At 34.1% G+C, this 7,500-nt stretch overlaps 1 long non-coding RNA gene across 37 annotated transcripts in view; it reads right to left on the bottom strand.

The window, feature by feature from the left end:
* LOC106871257 (uncharacterized) overlaps window positions 1-7,500 on the bottom strand; it is a 434,384-nt gene that overhangs the window by 85,922 nt on the left and 340,962 nt on the right. For 23 of the 37 annotated variants that reach the window (XR_016237577.1, XR_016237575.1, XR_016237563.1 and 20 more), the window contains one exon: window positions 4,845-4,937. The exons of 7 other annotated variants lie outside the window; for them this stretch is intronic. This is a non-coding gene — a long non-coding RNA (uncharacterized LOC106871257). Of the gene's footprint in view, window positions 1-2,001; window positions 4,938-7,500 lie in introns of those variants that run through there. 7 more of the 37 variants (XR_016237593.1, XR_016237589.1, XR_016237591.1 and 4 more) reach the window with 1 other exon arrangement.

Below are 7,500 nucleotides of genomic sequence, written 5' to 3'. Positions count from 1 at the left end.
TTCCTCTCCTGGTAGTCGACCGATTCTTAATGTTTCAGTGTGTGTGAATTGGCATATCCTAGATTATGGTCTCCATCATTTTCTGAGGCTATTTCAGATGTATCTTTATGCTATATTTTTCCTGGTATTCGTTAATGCTGACATAACTACCAGTGTATGAAAATACATGTAATCTCTTGGTTAAGACTAAACAGTCAAGAATGATATGGTTAATTGTTTCTTTCTTATCTGCATATATTCTCTATTTACTCTACATATTCTGCATCGTTGCATGTTTATCATTATTATTATTATTCAGTGGTTTTATTTTTATAACGTACTTTCACTTCACTACCGAACGCAGCTCCGTGTGCCTTGGGTATGTGCTGTGGTTTGTTGTGGTGCTTTTATGGTTACTGTATTGAAAGTGTTTTGCGTAGGATGTGTGCAGTCCTCAGTAGTGCAATTTTCTGTATGTTATATATATTTGTAAGTGCTGGTGCTTTTGTTATGTATTTGTCTGAATATTCTTTTATTATACCTAAGGCACCTATTATGATAGGAACTGTTTCTGTTTTTAGATTCCACATTCGAGTTACCTCTATTTCCAGGTCATTGTATTCTGAAAGTTTCTCCATTTCTTTTAGGGAAACGTTGTCAACTGCTGGTATTGATACATCAATTAGAAAGCATTTTTTTTCTTCATGATCTTTGACAACTATATCTGGTCTATTGGCCTTAATTTCTCTGTGTGTGTGTGTGTTTGTGTGTGTGTTATTATTATTATTATTATTATTATTATTATTATTATTATTATTATTATTATTATTATTATTATTATCATTATTATTATTATTATTATTATTTTCTGATGGAAAAGCTTTAATGTTGTACCACAACTAACGCTATGATTTTTATTCATATATTTGCCACCCACGCAATTGTTCATTTCTTTTTAAGGTATTGACCTGACAGAGCTTTTCTTGCCATCTCTTTCGCATGATATTCTGTAGTTCTCTTTTTAGCTTGGTCTTTAGCGTTATCTTAATATCTGTTACTGTTTCTCCTTTTCATGACAACTGTTCATCATTTCAGCTTCTCTGTTGGCTTCTTGGGAGACGGCGAATTCGTGTTTTCCAGTTATTTACATTAGTATTTTATTATTATTTACTAGATATCTTTATAGTCCTACTTCTTTGTATTCGTAGTAAATAAATTTTTATATGACAGATGCTAGAGACATATTCAGAATGCAGTTATATTTCTCTTTTCTTTTTTGAATAGTCTTGTTAATTAATTTAGCGTCCAGTTGAGATTATCACTAAAACTTATCAATTCAGAGTATTCAAGTTTGTTATAACTCTTTTCCCCCCCTTTTGTATGCATTTAACTCTATTTTAAGTCTAACACAAACGCGTCAGTAATATTCTTTCCTAACCATTTCTTTCATGTGTGTGTTGTATTCTGTCTAGTTCATTAATTCCTAAATATTTGTAAGTATGTTTAGTCTAAGTCTCTTATCACTCTTTTATATATATATATATTCTTGTATATATATATATATATATATATATATATATATATATATATATATATATATATATACATATATATATATATATATATATATATATATATATATGTGTGTGTGTGTGTGTGTGTGTTTTATCTAACATGACATTATTGTGCTTAACTAATTTTCCTGTCTTCAAGGTTGCGCTGAGTATGTGCTGTGTGGCTTGTGTTACATTATTTGGGTGGAAACTGTGTAGAATGTGAGTTGTTTGAGTTGCTGGTGTTATAGTGTCGGGTATCAATTATGCAGGATTATGTGTTATTTCAATGGCGATGAATGCGTAAAATATGTGTAGTGAGAACTTTTTTTAATTTTTTTTTTTACGATTTCAAAAATGTTATGTACAATACGTACAGCTTGAGTTGTACTATTGAGCTGAAAATCTTTCAAGAAGAATATGAGCTGTACCTATTATTTTGGACTTTGAATAAAACTGTGAACTCTACTTTGGCTTTTTGTGTATTCATTCTATACTTTTATTATGTCTAGTGCTCCGTTTATTACTAATATTTTCATTTTTTTTTCATTTGTCCCACATCTTGCTCGTCTAGATTATTTTAGATTCTCTTTGACAGCATATCCACATACGCCAGGGCGTTGTTTTGGTCTGAAAGTATTTTTGTTCGAAATCATCAGAATTTTCAACGATCGCTTTGTCAATCTGCACAGAAAAGTTCCAAATAATTGCGGCCAGTTTCTTACCATGCACAGTACTTTCACGTTGTTTATATAATTTCTTTTTATGTGTTTTCACTTATAAGTATTGACATGTCGCTCATTGAGCATAGAAGCTGATTCCATGGTCTCTCTGCATATTGCATACGCTCATACTTAACAAGGACTGGGAAGCTGGGAATCATTTGAAGGATTGTTTATCGTATTTGTTGCACCTCCTACATTAAATGTTATCATCTTTGTTTATCGTCTGTAGTTGGCTTTGACAATATATTTGGTTTGTATGACATTGCATAAAACCAGCTGAATAATTACTGTTTTCTCTATAGTTCCATTCTTTGGAGTCGAGTCTTGCGGCTTATTAGCTATCATAAAATAGATTTTCTCTTAATTTTTTTCTTTACTAAATAGAAAATTTATTATTTCTAAGTCTCTCAACGAGAGACATTCAATAACAGTACCCTAGAGTAAAGATTATTTGCCAACATAATGTGGTCGTCCTGGTTATGACGAATGTTACTGTTATTTAATCCCAGGAAACACCGTCTCCAGTTTCTTGCCATGTATAGTACTTAGACGTTGGAAAAAGGTGGAGACGATGTTTCCTGGGATTAAACAATAGTAGCATTCATCCTAACCAGGACTGCCATATTACGTTGGCATATAATCTTTACATTTTCTTTACAATATTTTGGCATTCCCTTTCAGTTTGTCTTTAAAAAACATAAAGAACATCTGGCTTTTTTCCTGCTTAAATCCATTTCTTCAGTAAGTTAATTTCTTCTTTTGTACTTCATTGTTTCCATACAAACAGAGAAACATGTATTTTTGTCTTCCCGTTTCTAATGACATTAATCAGTTCAGCTTTTCATTCTTTTTTTTTCCAATCACACTGCTATTTGAATCAGAGACGTTCCTCCATTTATATTGGGAAGATATATTCTATATGTCTAAGTTTTGGAGAGTAATAACTTAAGCTTGTTGTTACTAGTTTATTGTTTCTGTCTTAACTCTTTCAGCTATTCCATATAATTTCCACTTCATTATCTTGAAACTGTAACATATAACCGTGATCGTTATTTTATTTATACTCATTATCTTATTTCTAGTACTGAGTTTAGCATTTAATACTTATTTGATTTCTCTCTAGTAATCATTTCTAATTTTCCTCTTTATTGTGTCGTAATATATTAGTTTTATCTACTTACAAGTTTTGTAAGGGAAGTTTTGGTTTAATTCAGTATTTGTATCTTTAAATGTTCTGATAGTATCGTTAGCACATTTATCTAATCCCATTCTCAATGCTAAGTTTTATCTGACAATTTCCAGTTTTACGCTAATTTCTATTGATCAACAATCAACACTAGATTGTTCCTGGCGCGTGTGTGGCGTTGATTTTCGAGTGAATAGCAGTGTCTGTGCACTACATCTGTTGCTTTTTACATGGGGTGTTTATTGTAGAATATAGGCTATGTGGGTTGTGCTATATTCAAGTGTCAACCACTGAATATGTAGAGTATGTGCAGAGTGCGTTATATTGTGTGCTTCGGTGGCGGTTGGTGACTGTGTTATGTTATTGGAAAAATCATTTACACTTTGTTACGTTTATGAATATGTGTTGCAAGATTCCTGATGTGAAACCTTGTATTGAAGCCGATATTGTTGTATTTCGTGATGGAAATTTTTATTTCATGCCAAATAGACACATGGTTTATATAGTGCGTACATACACACATTCATACATACATGCATATTTACATACATACATACATACATACATACATACATACATACATACATACGTACATACATACATACATACATACATACATACATACGTACATACATACATACATACATACATACGTACATACATACATACATACATACATACATACATACATATGTACTTGTCTCAGTCATTTTGACTGTGGCCATGTTGGAGCACCGCCTTCTAGTCGAAGAAATCGCCCCCTGGACTTAATCTTTGTAAATGACCATCCCGAAATACAACAATAATTTACACTTTGATTCGTTTTTGTATCTTTAAACTCTGCTTAACAACATACACACACACACACACACACACACACACACACACAGCACACACACACACACAGCGCGCACACACACACACACAACTCTTCAATAACATGGTAACAACAATATCCATGACGCCATACTATGAATGCACACCTAAGACATTTTATGTGCATGTCAGTTTATTCTAATAGCAATTTGCTCCAGCTATATGACCAAGATCGACTCATAACACATTAATCGCAATGTTTCCTTGCTTTTCTGTAAATGTTAGGCTGTAATTTCAGTCAGATTTGTTCCCTATTTCTTACAGTTGATCTCCCAGAGAGGGATGCCTACGCTACCTTCGTAAATTCAAGTCAGGATTGCCACAAACTTTCGACGACTAGTCTATTCAGCCAAAGCTGATTCATTAAAACATTATCCTTCTGTTATGATCCTTTACTAAATATTTATAATCTATAGTCCTCTCAACTACAACTATCTAGGTAGTATATCTACGTTACACCTACTCTGTAAATTGTATAACTAGTCAATTCATTGCCCGTTGTTTTCACGCCATATGTGAACTCACCAAATTTCATTCTAATTCCAATGGAATGTTGAGTAATAGTATCTAGCTGCATCTTAATCTGGTTACTGTTTGGTCTATTCAACTTTTGGTAGTCTGCAAAAAAAAAAAGAGAAGACAAATACTTCTTGTTTAAAGGCAACATTTAATGGCAGACCTGATTGTGGATTTCGTAAAAGAACACAAAACTTAGAACATTATAGAATGTTTTCTTACTAAACTATTGATGCATACATACTATAATCGCTCACTCACACACAAACACGCGCACAACATGCAGTAAGACGGAGAGGAGGCTGTGTATATACATACATGCCTACATACAAATATATATTCCTATATACATGTTTATGTATGAACGTATGTATGTACATGCGTGTGTGTGTATATATATATATATATACATATATATATATACATATTAATGTCTATACATCCATTCTGTATATAGGTATATATATATATATATATAGGTATATATATATATATATATAGGTATATATATATAGGTATATATATATAGGTTCTAATATTTGATATGAATTCTTGGTTTTCATTGTTTAAGCAGCAGTAGTAGTTGAGAAAGAAGAAGAAGAAGAAGAAGAAGAAGAAGAAGAAGAAGAAGAAGAAGAAGAAGAAGAAGAAGAAGAAGAAGGACGAGAAGAAGAAGGACGAGAAGAAGAAGAAGAAGAAGAAGAAGAAGAAGAAGAAGAAGAAGAAGAAGGACGAGAAGAAGAAGGACGAGAAGAAGAAGAAGAAGAAGAAGAAGAAGAAGAAGAAGAAGAAGAAGAAGAAGAAGAAGAAGAAGAAGAAGAAGAAGAAGAAGAAGTACGTAACACTGAGATAGATGACAGGTGTGGTTATTTGGGTAGATTAGACTCAACATGGTGATGATAGGAGGAGACAATACTAAGCCGAGATCATCCAAATGAAGGTGACAAATGCCCAGCGAACAATGGGAAACGGATAATTAGAGTAGTGTTGGAAAAGATGAGAGACGAGATACACTTCATGTGTAGACCTGCTGCTTGGACGTATTTGCTGGATACTTTATGCTAAATCAGTTCGCTGGCACTTTTCTGTATGGCACAGCAGAAGCACTGGCCCAGCTGTGATAGCAAAACTTCACACTGTTTCACTTCAGCTTTGTAGATATTCAGCACTTACTGCAACCTGAAATACTTTCTGGCCCTGAAGAGAAAGTTCAGTAATGGGGACAAGGTCCTAGCTTTAATAAAAATCTACTTTCACCAGAGGAGAGGGTCAGTGAATGTGAGGCCCAGAATTTGTCATGATTTTAAGGGCTCTTGCTGGTGCGATGAACATTAATATTGATCGTGTGGTCTTACTGATGAAAGAGATAAGATTGGCATATCCATTTTGAAGACTTCGTTTCTGTAGCTCTTTTTTTCATGGTGTCAGTACGCGTTTGACGTTCGAGTTTTCGGTTGCGAGTGGATGATGCAAGGTAAGGAGGGCTTTAAGAAAGTTTCAAGAAGACTGAAAAGTAGTGTCATCTGCGTTAAAATGGGAATTGTTGGATATGGTGGTTTGCCATTGATATGTAGAAAGAAGAGAGAGGGAAACAAAACTCAATAATCAGGAAAACCGGTCGATTGAATGAGGAATAGAATGAGACATCTCAATATTCACTGCAAGAGAAAGGAGGCGAGCTGGCAGAAACGTTAGCAGGCCGGACGAAATGCTTAGCGGTATTTCGTCTGTCTCTACGTTCTGAGTTCAAATTCCGCCGGGGTCGACTTTACTTTTCATCCTTTCGGGGTCGATAACTTATGTACCAGTTGCGTACTGGTGTCGATCTAATCGACTGGCCCCCTCCCCTAAAATTTCGGGCCTTGTGCCTAGAGTGGAAAAAATATTCGGGGCGAGAGAGTTATCAGACAGGATGCTACTACTATTCAGATGAAAGATGGTTAGGGCCCACAAGCAGACAGTTTCGTTAAGAAAGTTGCATACTAGACATAGGCAACGATTTATGTGCGTGACGACACGCGTCCCTTCAATAAATGTTTCCACTGGATGCTGACGGACCATCAGTCGCTGAAGAGAAAAAAAGACTCAAAGTGAAGAACGTCGTTATGAATGCCTAGGTCTGTTATCTCAGAAATGTCATATACAAGCAAGGGTGATGGAGCGATTGTTGGTATGGTCAGAAGTACATACAGACAAATGCATACATGCATACAGCCATACATACATACATACATACAAACATACATGTATGCATAAATATATGCATACATACACACACACACACACACACAAACACATTTGCCTATGTATATATATATACAGAAAGAGAGATAAGTACGTATGTATATATATATATATATATAGGTATATATGTGTATGTGCGTGTGTGTGTGTGTGTGTGTGTGTTATGTATGTACATACGACGGGATTCTTTCAGTTTCACGAGGTCCTGATCGGACAAAGGCTATAGTAGAAGAGACTTGCCCAAGGTGACATGCAGTAGGACTGAACCCAGAACCATGTCGTTGACGAGCAGGCTTCTTACCACACAACTATGCCTATATATATATATATATATATATATATATATATATATATATATATATATATATATATATATATATATATATATATATATATATATATATATATATATATATATATA

The sequence above is a fragment of the Octopus bimaculoides genome, chromosome 20 (assembly GCF_046866305.1).
Source record: "Octopus bimaculoides isolate indiv1 chromosome 20, ASM4686630v1, whole genome shotgun sequence".
Lineage (NCBI taxonomy): Eukaryota > Metazoa > Mollusca > Cephalopoda > Octopoda > Octopodidae > Octopus > Octopus bimaculoides.
This window is presented reverse-complemented; position numbering and strand designations above follow the sequence as displayed.